The sequence below is a fragment of the Cavia porcellus genome, unplaced genomic scaffold, assembly GCF_034190915.1.
Source record: "Cavia porcellus strain 051 isolate PalLab524CR breed Dunkin Hartley unplaced genomic scaffold, mCavPor4.1 scaffold_26, whole genome shotgun sequence".
In the NCBI taxonomy this organism is placed as follows: Eukaryota; Metazoa; Chordata; class Mammalia; order Rodentia; family Caviidae; genus Cavia; species Cavia porcellus.
In genome coordinates this window covers 53722680-53740698 of record NW_026947509.1, presented here as the reverse complement: position 1 = coordinate 53740698, position 18019 = coordinate 53722680, and the positions used below count along the sequence as shown (strand labels likewise).

The 18019-nt window shown below is 47.8% G+C and overlaps 1 long non-coding RNA gene across 5 annotated transcripts; it reads left to right on the top strand.

Annotated features, from left to right (window-relative positions):
- The first annotated feature begins 8023 nt into the window (after window positions 1–8023).
- Window positions 8024–17357, top strand: LOC111753419 (uncharacterized). Of its 5 annotated transcripts, XR_010043582.1 has the most exons (4): window positions 8024–8285; window positions 8508–8590; window positions 8836–9579; window positions 13430–17357. It is a non-coding gene; the product is annotated as an uncharacterized LOC111753419 (long non-coding RNA). The 5 variants fall into 5 exon arrangements; XR_010043579.1 differs by having other exon boundaries at window positions 8508–9579; XR_010043581.1 differs by lacking the exon at window positions 8024–8285 and having other exon boundaries at window positions 8452–9005; window positions 9475–9579.
- The last annotated feature ends 662 nt before the right edge of the window (window positions 17358–18019 follow it).

The following is an 18019-nucleotide window of genomic DNA, read 5'->3' as shown; positions in this document are numbered from 1 at the left end:
GAGATCCTTCTGTGAGAAACCTTTTAAACTCTCGATTCAAATTTGAATTCCCAGTACTTCCGGTGCCTTCTCCCACCATTTTCCTAACTTTGGGACTGTTTGATTCAATTCAGCAGCTGCTTCATCCTGTGGCCCCTTGAGTTAGACGTCTCTGGGAGCGCAAGTTCCTGATTTTAAGGAATACAGAGGGTAAGAGTTATAGGGGACAAAGGACTATCTGGCTGTCAGAGGCTGTGAGGAAGACAGCTGTTCTGGTGGATGAAGGATGGGAGTGCAGTTTCCCAGGTGAGTCAACCGGAAGCCTGGAAACACACCAGGGAGAAAGCACGGGGGACCTGCTGAAGCAAAGACACAGAAATGGGAAGGAAAGTGGGGGAGGGGAAAGTCTATCCACTTGGGCACCGAGGGGACTCCAGGAAGACAAGCAGGAAATCCACTTGACTCCTGTGGCAGTCAGTTTGGTGAGCACGGGGAGACTGCGGAGCAGAGCGCAACAGAGCTGCTTCTCCAGCGCTATGGAAAGTGCAGGTCTCACACACAGGGGTGCCTGTGGGCCCCACCCCTGAACTCCTGCAGAGCCGGACAGGGTCTGCCCAGTATGCCCAAAGGAAGTCTGCTGCGAACAGCAAGTGTGAGCCACATCTGTGATTTTAAAGTTTCTGGTGGCCACTTCGAAATACAGAAAGAACAAATAGGGACATTCATGTTAGTAATGTGTTCTAACACAGTGGATCCCAAGTATGTATTATTCAATGAGTAATCAGTATTAAAAATTATTATTTACTTTTTTTTTTTAGGCTAATCAAACAAAGCAGTGGGAGTGGGGAAGGAACAAAGAAATCTGTAACTGGTTGTGATCAATTAGTTGTAAACACCACTGCACTCGGACCAGCCTATTAAAAATTATTGATGAAGAGATTTAACTGTCTTTTTGTGCAGTAGATTCTCAAGCTCTGATGCGCATTTACACTTAGAGCACATTTCAATTCAAATTAGCCAAAACTCAAATGCTTGCTAACCACACACAGCTAGCAGTCATGAAACTGCACAGCACATACCTGGGTCCAAGATACAGTGCCTGGCACCTAATAGCCTGTAGATACTTCCAAAAAAATGGGCAACACTTACTTCAGGAATACTGAGGCAGGGCCCTTGGTTTTCATTCTAGCTGCATGTAAATTCCCACAGGTGGATGGAAAGTAATGAAAAATCTACTGAGAAACTAATTCATTCAGATATTTGTCTTTTGAGATTCATTGTTTTTCTACCTCCCTTTAAAAATCTTGAATTTTTTGACCGAAACTGTGGAGATTAGCAGGCAAGGTCATGCTGACTTTACAAATAAGTATGCAATGGAATTTCCCTTTCTGATGAGTCTGTGACCGGGTCCTAATTATTTTCTCTTAGTTCCAAGGTTAATGACCAGTTTTGCTTTTCTCACTCCAAATACACACATGTGCACCCCAGCAATGGCCTCTTTAAGTCCTCTCCTAGTCCCAGTGAGACTCAGAAAGACCTGCCGCCTTGAGGTTAAGACCTAGCATATGTTTTGTGAAATAAAAGGCATATAGTGAATTCCAGGGCCTTGCACTGAACTACATCCCAGTCTTTTTCATTTTTTCATTTTGAGGCAAGGTCTCAATAAATTGCCCAGGCTAGGCTGGGGCTTGAAATTCTCCTGCCTCAACTTCCCTATTATCTGGGATTACAAGTATAATCCACTATACCCAGTTTAAAAGTGCTTTTTAAGATGGAGTCGGGCAACTATTATGGAAGAAAGATTCGTGTACATTTCAAGCTGCTGCCTGGGAACGTGACCTTTCTCATCTCCACCATTAGACTGCAGGTATCTGGAAGAACAGGACATTTAAATTGTGTATGCAAGTTAAAGATGCCTATCAAGAGGATTTGTGCATTATGGGCATTTTTCCACTAAGTGTTTACCTCCATAACTTTACTGTCAGTCACGGTCTCAGTTCAGTCATGGTCATGGGTTGGTTGCACAGCTTCGCATGCATTCTTCCAGATACTGATTCAGAGATCTGAACCTCGGTCACCAGAATTTTACCCTTACAAGGTCTGCATTTTAAATGACCCACACTTGAGTCAGCTGAGACCTGGCAATGTGGGAAAGCTGGGCCACTTTGATCTTTGCTGGCTGCCCAGCATGTACAGCAGCACACAGAGACTGGCTGCATGTCTTTTGAGTGAACCCAAGATTTGTGCTGCTGGTAGCTCGCTTCACCCATTGTTTTGGTTTTAGAGGGAACAGTCCCTCTATAAGTTTCTCCTGAGTCCTCTGGGAAGGACGTGTCTTTGGGCTTGAGAGCCCATCTGTGCTCGGCAGTGTGGAGCGTGCCAGAGATGGAGGCAGGCTGAGAGGAGTCAGCTTCCTTCCCCTAATTCCTGCTCCTTTCCCTTTGAACAGTGGTGCCTGAACTCCACCCTCACGGAGTTTGCCATAATTACCACCTCCACTCTCATTTACACAAGTTTGTAATATAAGTCAACTCACTTTTTAAACTTGAGGCTATTTTTTCATACCAGGGATTGAACTCACAACCTTACACTTGCCAGGCAGGCGTTTGTGCCTCTGAGCTAAATCCACAGCCCAACTTGAGGCAATTTTAAAAGCAAACTTTATATCACTACCATAAATGGCAACTGGGTATGGATGGCTATACACAGATGACAAGCTTATAAACAAGCACAATAAGAACAAAACCGTGCTGTGCGGTTAGAGCTGGATACTGTTGCCTACTGAAGCTTCAGAGCCGGGTACAGTCCCCTCCAGTTAAAAAAGATGAGCCAAGTTGGGGAGAAGTTCCAGTGACCAACCAGACCCAAGCTCATCAGAAAGATGGTAATATTTCTTAAAACATTTTATTGGACTATTGCACACAGAAAGTACACATAGCAATTTTACAAATTGGTCTTACCATTTAAACTTGCACCCAGGTCAACAGAGAGAATATTAATAGCCTACAGAAACCAACCCCCTTCAAGTGTTTTCAGTTACTATCTCTTCTCTCAGCAAGAGTAAATATTGCCTGTGCTTGCAGTAACCTGGATGAACTGTGCCTGTTTTTACATTTTCTCTAAATGAAAACATAGAATCTGCAGTGTTTTTGTCTCTTGCCTTGTTTTTTTTCTCAGCGTAATGAATACGAGGGCCACCTATATTCTTGCACGGAGCTCGAGAAGCCTTTCAATTAAAGGGTAGCATTCAAAAATGTGACTACACCGCACTTTACTCATTCATTCTGTTGCTGGACAAGTGAATAACTTCCCATTTTTTACTGTTATAAACACAGCTGCTCCAAACTTCTCAGGACATGTCATTTGTTGAGCATGTGCAAACATTTCTGTGGGGTCTACAGCTAGATGTAGGATTTCTGGATCATAGGGTATGTGCGTGGTCAACTCTAGAACACAGTTCAAAAGTGTGTCGAATGATGTGCGGGTTTATATCCCTGTCCGCAGGATGTGGAGGCTCTGCTCGCTCACAGTAGTGACACCAATTGGCATATACTTTTCTCAGTTATACCTGTTCTGGTGGAGATGTATTTGTTTCATCTCATGGTAGTTTTATTTTATTCTCATGAAATTGGATATCTTTGTATATGATAGAATTAAGGGAAATTTCGAAAAGGAATCACATGCAGTGTCATGGATAGCATGTTGATTATCTGGTGTGCACAAGTTGCACTTTTTTATTATGGGTTTGGTTTCAGTTCTAGTTATTGTTTCAGGAAGAAGAGAAAAGGCGCAAAAAATCAGAGCATACCTTGAGCAGAGAAAGGGTCCTTCATCTCTATAAATTCTGCTGGAATCTGGTGCAGACCAGCTGTCTCTCCTTGGTGCACCCTCAAACAAAATGAACAGCGGGGAGGACTTCTGGTTTTCCTAACTCAGCTCGGGGGCTCCTTAAGTGGACCTGAGTGGACTATAGTGAGAAGCACCACTACAGAAAAGGTTAAGAATGAATTAATGAAGCAATCAAGGTGCAGGCCTGCTCGGCATGCAGTCTCCACCGGAAGGTAATGTGCAGCTGGTACCCTACGTGCACAAGAAAGGTTCGCGTGCTTTACACTGCACAGGAGCGGAGGGGGAGTTGAAGCTTCGTCAGAGTGAGGTCCAGACGGCACCACTCGTTCCTTCTAACAAAGCTGGGAAGATGTTTGCAAAGGAGAGAGGAGTGAAGAGAACTTCACACAGGGAAGCAGAGGAGAGAAGACTGGCTGGGTACACAGAACGTCCAGCAAATGTGTGAAGAGGAAAAAGAAAGTAGTCAAAACGCAGTGGCCGTCAGAGGCCTGGAAGAAGGTGTGGAAATGCCCTCTAGGACGTCCACCCTGCGGAAGTCAGGCGTGGCTGATCTGCCTGACCGTGGTGACGGGCAGTGACGCGTAATGACAATGGGAAAGCAATAAGCCTGTGCAGATGCTTTCATAGGTGTTAGCTCATCTCGTTCTCACAAGTCAGAAGAGGCCCAGGGAAATTCAGTGACCTACGCATGGTCATCGTGGAAGTGTCACACTTCTGCTACCCAAGGGGAGCCAAGAAACAACACCCCCAAGTTAACATCTGCAGCCCACTTCAGAGCATAGGCTTGAGCATGCAGTGGCACTTCACTCGGGTTTTCTAAGCATACTCAAGTTCTTCTAAGGGAAGACAGGCTTGACTAGATGTTCTTAGCCCTGGATACGGAAAGGATGAGTTTCAGAGGCAGGCTAGTGTGGCAGGGGACACAGATTGCCACGCCACCACCTGGGCTCAAGGCTTGACTCAAACTCCTATGGCAGAAGTTGTTGATGTTCACACATGCCCTGTTCTCCTCCCCTTTGTGGGACTAGTTCTGGGCATGAGCTGTGACTGTAGTGATGTATTACTTCTAGGCTGGGCCAATTAAACAAACTCTTCGTGGCTCCCTGGGTTCTGTCTTCTAAATGCTTTATTAAATCTAAGTGATGAGACTACTGTAATGGAGGCATCTCCATCAGCCTAGATCAGTGGCGAACCTTTTAGAGCGCTCAGTGATACAAACAGCCCCCTGTGGCACGTGTGCCAGAGACTCACCACCACTGGCCTAGTTCCTAAGTGACTGGATGGATTAGAGCATGGAGCCTCTTGTCTGCTGCCTTATAGGGCCGAATATGAAGTAAACCTTTCTCATAATCAATCACTGAGGTTTAGGAGGGATGTCTGGCATTGTATGGGTTTATCTATACTGCTAACGCATCAATTTACTCCTGGGTAAACTGTACCTGAGTCTCTTTATCTGTTGACTAGAAAGACTTACATACCTCATAGACTTGTTGTATGTAAATATTTTAGGCACTTTTAAAAACAGCCTTTCAGGGCTGGGGGTGTAACTCAGTGGTTCAACACCTGCCTAACTTGTATGAGCCCCTGGGTTTGATTCCAGCAGATAGATAAATAAATAAACAAATGCAAGCTTTAAACATTGTAAATACTGTGTAAGTATTTAGTCCTTATATTTCATGGCATTGTTTCTCCAGTAGCCACAGGAACTATCAGTCCCAGTGATGGTCAGAGCATGCATTAAAGGTCCCCATGTTTATGCTGACTTTGCCATTTACTGAATGGATGACACCGGTCCAACTCTTTTAAGCCTCTGTTTCCTCGTCTGTAATGTGGGCGAAATATCTTCCTTGTAGAGTAGTTAGGGATTCCTTGAGCTCAGCACATAGCACCTTGTAGGTTCAAGGAAAGAGCCCTTTTTGATTTATAGTTTGTAGTTAGGGAGTGAGTGGTGATTCTCCTCTAAAAGAGGGAATGCCAGGAATACAAAGAAAACCTCAAACTCCTGCAACCAGAGGAATCTTTTCAAAGCAATAGAACCACACTGCCCGGGATTCACCTAAGGGCCACAGCTATCCATGTCACCTCCACAGTCCACAGTGCCATTGCCATCTTCTGATCATTTCTCCCTGGGTAACCACTCCAAAATTTAAGTTTCAAAACAACCACGTAGATAATCCTGTGCATCTAGGGTTGGCTGGACCCCGCTGGGTAATGTTCATGTAGAATGGACAGCGTCTGGGGTAGGAGTTATCTGAAGACCCACAGGCTGTCACTCCCTGGGCTGCTGCCGGAGCAGAGCTGGAGAGTCAGTAACATCAGTTACATTGGCTTCTCCTGTGCCTCGGGCTTCTCAGAAGATAGTGGCTGGGTTTCAAGAGGGAACGTCCCCAGCATGAGTGCTCCAAGAGGCCAGATGAAAGTTGCAAGGCATCTTGGCATCCAGAGGTCCCACAGGGTCACTTCCTGCACATTCTACTGTTCGAATAGTCACAAGATCAGCCCACATTTGAAGAGGTAGAGAGAGAGGAGGTAGCACAGGAGGTCATATTGAGGCCATCTTTGGGGAGCATAATGAGCCCAGCCTCCGTGTACCTCTCATTGTTGAGAACATCTGCACATAAACGAGGTCTGATTCTGAGCAGGCAGGGAGCCACTCTATTCATTCACCCTGTGCTCTCAAACTGCTGGCCCTTCCCTGGGGAGCAGGTTCTGCCCCTGCCAAGCCACCATTCCTTCCCAGCATCCCAGCTCACCATCTTACAAATCACCAGAAACCAAACCTTGGGAAGAGGTGCTACTCCCTAAGTGAGTTACATCTTTCCCCTTCCCTTTTGGAAGGTTGTTGGGGATCATTAAATTTAGAAATCGTGGATGGTTTCAGCAGGACCTTGGGTCACATTGTATCGAAGGAGGAAGGTGTTGAGCACAGAGTCACCTGGCCAGATATCTCCAGGTTGGGAGTTGGCCTTCTTTTTCTATAATAAGCTTTTCAGGCTTCATATGGTCTCTGTCACAGCTATTCAAGTCTGCTGTTATCCAGTACTGCAAATGCAGCCAATGATAATATTCAAACAAATGAGCATGGCTGTGTGCCAATAAGATTTTATTTACATGAACAGATGGAAGCTTGAGTTGGCCCACCAACTCAGTGTACTGACCCCTGATCTGGGCCTCCTGAGTTTGAGAGAGCAGACTCTCAAAGGTGTCCACATCCAGTGCAGTGTACAGCCTGAAAGCCCACTTCCCAACATGCCTCCACCCAGCCATTGTAGCATCCTGGAACGGAGCCCCTGGGAACAGCAGAGTGCCTGCTGGAGAGACAGACTCCATGCCACTGGGCAGGCCCAGACAACTCCTGTCTGTTTGTTTAGGTCAGTGTTGGGCATAGGTAAGGGCACTGCACGAGACATCTTAGGGAAGGAAGGCAAGACGACTGCAGAAGGACGGAAAGCAGATGGCCGGATCGCAGCAGGAGAGCATCGGCTTCCCTGGACAGGTTTGAGCAGGCCGACCACAGATCTGAGAACAACCTGAGCCGAACCGGGCTGCTGCCACCATTAGCCGGGCCTGCCCCCCTCTTCCTGGCTGTGGCCTTTCTTTCTTTCCAGGAACAAGACTACATCTGTTTGGTGATACTCTATCTGGAATCGCTAAATAAACCTTTCAGGCCCTGGCAAACAACAGCCCATCTTATTCCGATGGGGAGGGGCTCCTGTAACACAGCGGACTTTTTAATCCTGAATCTGTCTGCCTCGCCCCCCCCTCCTGGCAAATCCCTGCCCCCCTCGCTGACCTTCATCCTGGAGAAAGCCTGCACACATGGCCCCTCCAGCCTGTCCCAGCTCACAGAGCCCGCTTGCTCTGGGACCCTACCTTCACTCTGAGTATTGTACTTGCGTTCTCTCCCCCACCCCTTTCTTCCCAGGCGGTCTCTGTCTCTCTTTTTCCTGCCTGCTCAATGTGTCTCAGCCACACAATACTGTCTGAGCAAACTTGTTCATGCCCCACCATTATGTCATCTCCCTGTCACCCCACTCTCACCCTCTGGAGGCCACCGAGAAGCAGGGAAAGCTAAACAAACAGAGGATGGGAAGCAGCCCAGCCGCCTTTCAATTTGCCTTCCTCTCCTTGCAGACTCCGGCCCAGTCCCCACCCCGCCCCCACCCCAACACACACCCCCTCAGAGGCTGAGCCCTTCCTGCAGCTGAAACCCAGGCCCACTCGGCGGGCACCCGTGCCTCTCCCCTGCCCTCAACCCAGCTCATGCTCTTTGCTCTAACTCCGCAATCTCTTGTCTCAGCAGGGAGCGGTGGAAGGCAAGAAATTGCTGTAGGCACATTTGATCTGTGACAAAACTGCTGCCGGGTGTGATGAAAAACGAGTTTGAACGGCTCGGAGAAGGACGTAGAGACTGCGTGCCGCGATCTTACAGGCTGCCCGGGCTTCGCAGTTGCTCGGTAATTAAGCCGCAGCCTCCCTCCTCCAATCAGAAGACAGCCCGTGAGCCGGCCGCGCGGCCCCGGGATGGAGGGGGAGGGAGGGGGCTTTGGGTAATGGAAGGAAATGATGAAATAATCCAGTTTTGGGAACCAGGCCACGGGGTGGGGCGGAGTGGGGGGCGACGACAAAGAATCCTTCACAAGGAAAAGTAGGACCCTCGGCTTGCTGATCCTTTGCAGGCCAGTGTGAGGATTGGGGAGGCCTTTGGAGGAAGAATGTGCTCAGGATTCCAGGCCCGTCCCTTACACAGCACAAAGCTGAGGTAAACCTCACCTGGCCCCTTGCACTGCTCCCACAGCTCCCTGAGACAAGAGTTTGTGTCCTCTGTGTTATTCTTCGTGCCTTACACCCATCTCCTCCAGTACGGCCACTCTGTGAGCTCAGGGAGGAGTGGGGCTTCTCCTGTCCTCCATCCTCCTCCCCGCAAGCCTCCTGCCTAGCTTTGCCTGCAGTGAAGAATGAATCCACGCTCCACAGAAGCGGCCTTGTACGACTTCCTTTTTGTAGCCAGGGTACCTGCAGCCTGAACAAAGGAAGCCCTTCGCTCCAGGTCATCGGACAATCCTGTGGTCACTGCCAGAGCCATAGGCTACCCACCCAGCTCTCCTACCTCCTGCTCTAGCCATGACTGGGCAACAGAACTACTCCACTCGTTCATCGACTGAGTGAGCACCCAGGTTGACACTAAACTGAATTTCCCAAACCTCAGCCCCTCAAAGAACCTCCTAACTCTTTTTTTGTTTTGTTTTTTGGTTTTTTTTTTTTTTTTTTTTTTTTTCTTTTTCATTTTTATCAGTACCAGGGATCAAACTCACAACCGCACACTTGCAAGGCAGGCGCTTATGCCGCTGAGCTAAATCCCCAGCCCCAGAACCTCCTAACTCTTAGCATATCTTCATTATTTCTTTAATGTTGTCTTTAATCCAACTCACTTGCTTTATTTAAATAAAACACTGCAGGTAATAACACCTCTGACAGTGCAGGTTTAATATACTATTTTTTTCTACTGCACATAAAAACAAAATATGTAACTTGTCATATAAAAGGTGGTCCTTGGTTTACCATCTAAATCAGCTCAGACACTGTGTGTCGGTACAAAGATACTGTACTCTTTCGGCCAGATGAAGTGATTGCATACATCTCTAGGCTCAGGACTTGCTGCTGGAAAAAGGGAATGAGCATGGCTTCTCCACTTGCACGGCGGCGTAATGAACACTTCTGAGGGGTGTGGACAGTTCAAAGGGCTTCCAGGTAAGAAGAGAATTTTTTAATAAAAGACAGGGCAAGGGGAATTGCATAAAATTTAAAAGCATGGCATTCTTAAATCTCCACATTGCTAAAGGGGGAGGAGTAAGGGGGCCTGCACATACTCAAAACAGGAGTTCCCACCAGGCACCTCCAAGGAGTTACATCAGAAGTGAAGAGGGGTATTCAACAAAGCAACACATACCATGTGAAAGACACTGATAAAAGAGTACGTAGAAAATTATAACCCTGGGGCTGGGGGTTTAGCTCAGCGGCGTAAGCGCCTGCCTTGCAAGCAGGCAGTCGTGAGTTCGATCCCTGGTACCAATAAAAACGAAAAAGGCCAAAAAAAACTTTGTTAGAAAATTATAACCCTGATTCTAATGCTACAAAATCTGGACTCTAAAGCCAGGGGACAGGGAGGCTGCAGAAGAGCCGTGGTGAGCTCCAGCCAGAGCAGTAGACCCGGAGGGCTTTCTGGAGGTGGTGTCGGAAGGCGCCTGCGCCTTGGTTGTGAGGGGTTTCTGGGCCCTGCTTTTCTCTCCTGCACTTCCCCTCACATTCCCTCTTGGCAACTTGTTAGAAACTGCCTTTGTGGAGGCTGCTCGTGGTTGGCGGGATGTTAACAGCAAGAGAGCCAGAGAGCAGCTTCTGCTCAGAGTCCTCTCCGTCTCCCACACTCAGGTGCACGCCTTCCTCTTGAGCCCTCTCCAGTCTGCCTCCGTAAAATGCTCTCTTCTCTCTGTGGCCTCACAGGGCAGCTATTTCTCCCACTGCTCTGTTGGCCCTTCCTGGCACACTGCAGCTCCTCTCGGCTTTAACGCACTCTCCCCGCCTCTCCATTCTCTACCTCTATTCAATGCCATCACTATTATCTTCAGTAAGAACATTGTTGTCCAGCTGAGTAAGTGGCACATACCTGCAATCCAACTACTTGGGAGGCTGAGGTGGGGGATCGCAAATTGGAAGCCAGTCTGGACAATTTAGAGCAACGCTGTCTCAAAAAGCAAACAGTGTTGGGGATCTAGCTAGTAACAGAGCATTCCTTGGGATCAGTCTCTACTACCACATACATACATACAGATATACATAGATGTTATTTTCATCCTCCTACCCTTCCTTCTCCCCAACCCAAATGAGGTCACATTATAATGACAATCACTGGTCAAGAGACTGTATCGTTTTCTGGGGGTTGGGCAGAAGAAAAGGTTAAGAGAGTCCTAGTGAATCTTCTGTCACTATGCCAGTAGTCACCCCCACCATCCCACACACAAACACACACACGCTGCGTGGCTGGGGAGCTGCACTGGGCGCCTTCCCAATACTTTCCAAACCCTTCCTCCTGTCCAGGAACCAGAATGGAGAATCAATAATTATTTCCACCCACATCTTTACAAAATAATAAACAACGTAGAGGCTTAGCCAAGGCAATGACCTCAGTCCCTGCTCTTTGTCCAGAATCCTGCTCTATGGACTTTCAGTGTGGAAAGAGGCATTTGAGTTGTAACTAGAAAGTCGTAACTCGTAGCTTGAAACAACCAGAACAAGAACAATGCACAGCAGAGGCAGCTGTACGGGGGTTCCGATCCAGCTGCGCCAGGGAGCCTACGGACTGACTTTCATTTTGCAGATCTCAAAACTGCTTGGAGTCTCAACTTTCTCATCTGCAAAATGGCATACGAACAATTGTCATGGTGCTTTTGACTTGTGAAGGTGTCTGGCCCAAAAAAGGGTTCACACCAATGCCTGCCAAACCAGTAGTTGTATCGTTACTATGAGGAGCTGGCCTGGGAGATCAATCCTCTGATTTAAAAATTATGATCCAGGGGCTGGGGATTTAGCTCAGCGGCATAAGCGCCTGCCTTACAAGCAGGCAGTCGTGAGTTCGATCCCTGGTACCAATAAAAACGAAAAAGACAAAAAAAAAAAAAAAAAAAAAAAAAAAATTATGATCCAGAATAGGGGTGCCTGTTTTGTTATGGTTATTGTGTTTATTTGTTCGGTTTTGGTAGTGAGGCTTGAACCCAGGGCTTTCCCACTGAGCTATATCCCAAGCCCTTTATTTTTTAAGTCAGGATATTGCTAAGTCACTAAGTTGTCCGAGCTGGGCTTGAAATTTTGATCCCTGGCTATAAAATATTGAAGGGCCCACCAAGCTAGAGTAGCACCCCTGCACGAAGACCTTCTGTCTGTGAGTCGTCTGTCACCTCCTGCCCACTCTACTGGGTGCTGCATTTTGGAACAGGATCTTCTCTCTGGGGGAAAATATTATTGTGTTCTTTTTTGGCTACTTGTTTGATCCCCTAGAGTCAATATTTGCAGAGATAAGCAGAGCATGATGGAGCCAGTGGGGCTGTTTATGACTGTGCCCCATCCTATTGGGTGCTGGTCTCTTCTGGGCCACACCATGACTTGACGTGAGTACGTGCAGTTCAGCAGTGCGTGGGCCTGGTGCTCACCTGGCTTGCCTTAGAAGGTGGTAGAAGGTGGCTTGCATCAGTGTGCTGCTGCCTCTAAGGTGTCCTCTTAGTACTGGCCCAGGCACCAAGTTAACGTGACCTCAGGAAGCTGGCAGCCTAGACCCCGTCCCAACCCATCCCAGGCCTGCCTGGGTCTTCTTTATTAGGTAGTGAGGTCCTGAAGGAGTCTGTCTAGAAAAATAAGATTTTCTACTTCTGCCTTGCATAAAAATGCCTAGAGAGATTTTCCGCCCAGTCTGGACAGTTTATTTCAAGTGAGTTGATTAAAATTCAGGCTATGAAAAATATACAAAATTCCTCTGAGGTAGTTTGCAGGAAAGGGCATCTTCAAATTCTGAGTTGACAGCCACTCTAATCAGTCACTCATAAGGGGGTACAACAAAACCCCAGTGTGACATCAGATTAGGAGGTGCACAGCACGTGCTGAGCCACGCAGGGCAGAAAACATGAACATAACTTTCCATAGGAGTCCAAAGCAAAGGTCACAGGACATGCTGTCCAGAGGTGCCACGAGTCCGCTTCCTAGGTGAGCAACTCTGTACAGCAGTTATGTTTATCATTTTTCTGTCACTCTAACAAAGACCTGAGGTAATTAGTTTTGTCTCATGGTTTTGGGAGTTTGAATCCATAAGCAGTTGACCCATTGCCTTTGGGTTTGGGTTGAGGCAGCACATCATGGTGGAGAAAAACCATTCATTTCAGGGCCAGAAAGCAAGAGAGAAAGGAGGAGGAGTCCCTCAATCCTCGTCAAGGGCACCCCCCATCTCTCCCACCCTGTCTCTCTACTGTCTGGCCTTTACAGAAGCTAAGCTCCTCCATTAGGGAGCTATGTGGCCAGTCTTTGGTCTCCAGCCTTAAGGTTCCCACCTCCTTCCCACCACAGCATTTTGAGGGGCAAAACTTTTAACATACGGGTTTTGGGGGACATTCTTTAACCGTGCTTGGTGATTTGGGGTTGTTTTGCTTTTATTTGTTTTTTAGAGAAACATGAGGAAGCTGGCTAGCTAACAAAAAGAAAGAAAGAGGTAGAAATCAGAAGTGAAGAGGAGAAGGAGGAGGCCGGATGTGGAGGTGAATCCCAGCCACTTTAGAGGCAAGGGATCACAAGTGTGAGATCAACCTGGGCAACCTAGCAAATACTCTTTTCATAAAAAACGTTTTTAAAGGACTGAGGTTGTAGCTCAATGATACAGCGCTTGCCTAGCACGTACAGTGGTCCTGGGTTTCATATTCTGTGATAGGGAAGAAAAAGGAGGATCCTCTCTCCACAGGCTCACGTATACCTGTGCCAAGTTCTTACAAAACGATTTGAAAAAGTTGTCTCACTGAATGCTGGCAAAAAGCCAACAACAGTTTCTCCCATCCCCACTCTACAGATGAAGGAAGGGGGTCCGAGAAGTTCCAGTGACAAAGCCAAGGTCATGCAGCTACTGAGAGCAGACACCAAAGAAGTCACTGCTGGTGGCCTGGATGAACGATGTTCCAACAGATCCATTTTGGGTTTTTCTTGTGTTTTGAGGTGAGGTCCCGCTACATCGCACAGCTCATGTCTAATCCCTGGCCCAAGTGATCCTGCTCCTCAGCCTCACATGTACCTGGAGCTGCAAGTGTTGCCACCACACCTGACTCCCAAAGGATTGTTCCATTTTCGGCACACCTGTCATCCTGGAGTGTAGACAGTGCATCCTCCCTGTTACTTTCTATTTAACTACTCCCTAATTTACTAGCTTTTCCCATCCTTTGTGTCCCCTACCTCAGCATGTGCTGTGCACCAGGATAGCTGGCAAAAGGAATCAGGATGCTGAGTGCCTTCCTTAGCGAAACTCGGATGCGAGGTGGACACTTGAGGGGGACACCCGAGGACATTCAGGCATTCACACACCTGCTGTGTGCCAGACACCACACTGCATGGAGATTGTGACCCAGACAACTCTCCCTGATGTGGCGGAGCTGACAAGAGCTGGGAGGGACAGGAACAATAGGCCGATGTCACTAAGAGATTCCTTCTCACTGCCCCATCGCCTCCACATTGCAGCCGGGAAGATTCTTCTCCAGATGTAAATCTGACTGACTCACACCTCATTTCAGAGCCTTCAGTAACTTCCCACAAGCTTCTGCATGCCTGACATACTGGAGAGTTTTTTGTATGTTATTGAAAATATTAATACTAACCAGGGGACCCACTAGTGAGGGAAAGTTTGACAGTTCTGGAACCTCCTTCTTAGGGCCTAAATGTCTTGAAATATGCAGATACTAAAGTCACTGAGCTGAGACTTGGGGAGAGGAATGGAGTAAGAGATGGAGTACAGGGTGGAAATATAAAAGAGCGTGCACCCACTTCTAGTGAAGACAGAAATTACATGGAGGCCTTTAAGAGGGTCCTAAGTTTACATTAGGATTTGCAAATTCAAGTGTATCTATGAACCAGGAAGGTAACATAAGTAAATCAGACAAATACAGGACCGGACTGTTAGTGCCATCAGATGAGGCCAGCTACTACTAGCTCTAACAGCTTGTGGGCTGATAGGAAAGAGGATCCAACATCGCTGAAGTGGCTGATTTTCAATGACTGTGGACTTCTACAGAAATTCTCCAAATTAGAAAAAGTTGACACCCAATTGAAACTTTAGAAAGGAAAACTATGGATGTGAGTTTAGGGCTGGGAACACAAGTCCTCTGGCGCAAAGCATTCCTTCCAGCCGCAGAGCTGTGTGAAGGAAAGACAAAGGCGGAGAGGGCCCTGATGGTGCAGCCAGGGCACCAAGGGCTGTCCAGAGGCCAGGAGGCCTGTCTGTGGCCACGGAGAGGGCAAGTGCCAATTTGAAAGGATAGATGGGTGTGGCAAGGTCTCCTTTCCACCTTTCCAAGGTCAGGATCTGCAAGGCTATCCCTTCTTGGAGTGACTCGGATAGTGAAGGTGGGGACGAGGGCCTTCAGGGAGCAGCAGTCTGCAGCCTCAAGCATCCCCAAAGCCTGAAAGAAAGCTATAAGCAGACCAGACTGCCTGCTGGGCTCCGCCACATCCTAACACACTCACTTCTGGTGGTTCCTTCTCGGCTGCCCTCCTGGGGCTCCCATTTTCGTGACTCTGAGTTTGTGACCCTTTGCAGACTCAGCTTGGCCCCCTCCTCACACACTGTGGTAGCTGACTGGCTTTCCTCCACAGCACCATGGTGGTCGCAGGTGCTGATCCACCGTGAGGGTCTGACCCTGGCAGCCTAGGTTTCATCTTGCAGGTCCTCTGGTTCCCAAAGGGTGTGAGACAGAAATAATGCCATGTGTTAAAGGACAAAATTCCAACGCATCACATTTAAAGATCAAATTGGTTTTTGTCAGTGATCCATGAATTCAGTGACATCCCACCAATTTTTAAAAAAAGAGCTAGAGAGGTATGACAGCGGTATAGCTCATAGGTCCTGTGCTTCATCGTAGTACTGAAGAAGAAAAAAACAACGTGTGTCTAAAAACTGAGCAGAGAAAGCTTGCTTTATAAGCCACAAGGGGCTAAAGAAAGCGTAACTAAGGGACAAGCAGCAGACTGGCCGTTTCAAAGTGACTTTCCTTACAAGGTTAAGACGAAAGGGAGCTACCTTATCATACTAGCTAGGCACACTGGACTCTTTTCAACTGGTTGCTGCAAATCTCCTGTTTTGAGGGAAAACCGGCTCATTTTAAAGTTCAGTATGATCACATAGCACCTAGCAACTTCTGGTCTGATCTGTTGGGGCCCAGTGCAGGGGTTCAGTTCAAAACAAGGCCTCTCATAAATTTTGTTTAACACACGAAGAGATGATCTGGTGGACTTGAGCAATCAAGCCAACACAAGAAGCAACCAAAGATGGTACCAGCTTCCACATCTGCCCCTCACTGTGTGCCAGGTACTCTGCTGTGCTTTAGTCATGAGCTCTAGAATGGGCTAGAATTCTCACAGCGATCCGTTATCATTAGGAGCCTTTATCATACTTAGTTTTATGTTTGTTTATTTGTTTTGAGACAGGGTATCATCATGTAGTGCAGGCTGGTCTTGAACTCATTTATGTAACCCAGGTTGGCCTTGAACTCACAGTGATCCTCCTGGCTCAGACTCCTGAGTACTGGTATTACAGGCATAAACCATCACATCTGGCTATCATACCCATTTTAAAGAGAAGGAATTGAGGCAGAGAGAAAGAGGCTAATTTGCCTCGGGCCATTTCTCTTTTCACACTTCTATGGCTGTCGTCTGGATGTCCCTGAAAGCCTCATGGTGGGGTGCTTTTCAGAGGTGGCTGACTCTAGAGAATGTGATTGATTCCTGGTCCAGTGCTGGGGTTAAGGGTATACTCACGCATCTTACAGTCAATAGCCTGCATCAACATAAGGGACAAAAGGAGATTTGCCTTTCTCTAGCTTTCTTGTTGCTCTTGCTGTCTTCCACCACCATGAATGGTTGCCCCTGTGCCATGTGCCACCCTGCCTTGGAGCCAGCCAATTACGGAATGAAACCTCTACAAACTGTGAGCTAAAGAAACATTTTTCCCCCTTAATTCTGCGTGTTAAGTATTTTGTCTGAGCAATGAGAAAAGTACCTAAGACACCAACACAGACTCGGGATTTTTGCTCAAGTGATTTTTGCTTCGAATGACCTCTGTACTTGGGAGGCCGAGACAGGAGGATCACCATGAGTCTGAGGCTACGCTCAGCTACATAGTGAGTTCAAGGCCAGGATGGCCTACATAGTGAAAGCCTGTCACAACACAAAAACAAAAACAACAACAAAAAATGACTTTTGGAGAAGGAACAGTGTGCCCTTGAACTCATCGCAGACCAACACTTTCCTATAATGCAGTAATGAAATGAATTCCTAGAAAAATGATCAGGCGCTCAGAAGATGCGGCGATATCGAATTGTTGTAGAAGTGGGCACATCTGAGAATTTACTCCAGTTCTATCCTTAGCTCACAGCGTCCTAACACAGCACCCAGAGGAGTGTGCGCTCCTCCACGGGGCTGGGGTGTAAGGATGTAAAAGTACCCGGTTGCCAAGCAATGAAAGGAATCTCTTGTCCAGATTCCAGCGGCTGAACTGTTACCCTCCCCAGCTCATCTTGGCCTTAAGGACTCGTGAGAGTCTCTCGCATTGTGTTTCTGGATTTGTGATTTAGGGAGAGGCCTCCGGCCTTGCATAGAAGTGAGTTGACTCCCTCCCTGAACCAAAAGGTTAAGATCCAGGCTCCTTTTACAATGTCCCAGCTCAGCAGGAATGTTTGCAGGCCCAGCTGTTTCTGTTCATGCATTCATTAATAAAAGTAGTGAATGCAGCAAAAGCCACCCTTTCTTTCCTTTGTCTTGTCTGAAATGGGGCAGGGAGGGGGGGCACAGACTTAGGGGACGTGTCAGACGTGCCACAGGAAGGGCGAAGCCAGAGGAGGAGCTGTGAGGAAGGCAGGCAGGTGGGCGGAGGGGGAGGGGACCGTGTGACCCTGGGGACAGACACGGGGAGCCAATCACCTTGGCAGGGGGCGGGGGCTGCACCTGAGCTTGAAAAGGACTCCTGACCTGCTTCGTGGAGCAGGGAGATGGCGTGCTGAGTACAGAAGGGGGCTGGGGCACCCAGTGAGACCTGCTCACCTACGCAGGGAACTTCTAATATCCAGGGTCCTGCCACTGAAGAGTAGATGTTTCTCATTGTCTGACTCCATCGTGGGCCAGCCAGGGAAAGGACAGATAGGGTGCACCCTAGGTCTTTTTTTTTTTTTCCTGGCAGTGCTGGGGATGGAACAGATTATCACACACACGCAGACCTACACACTCAGACCTACAGACACACACAGAGCAGGCAAGCACACTGCTACTGAGCCACATCCTCAGTCCTAGACCTGTTATTTGGAGACTTGAAGGAAGGAAACTGGAAGCAGAAATGCTAGAGAAACCTGTTCAGGGATCACAGAACAGGTGTTGTTCTATGAGAGCCCAGGAACAAGGGCTC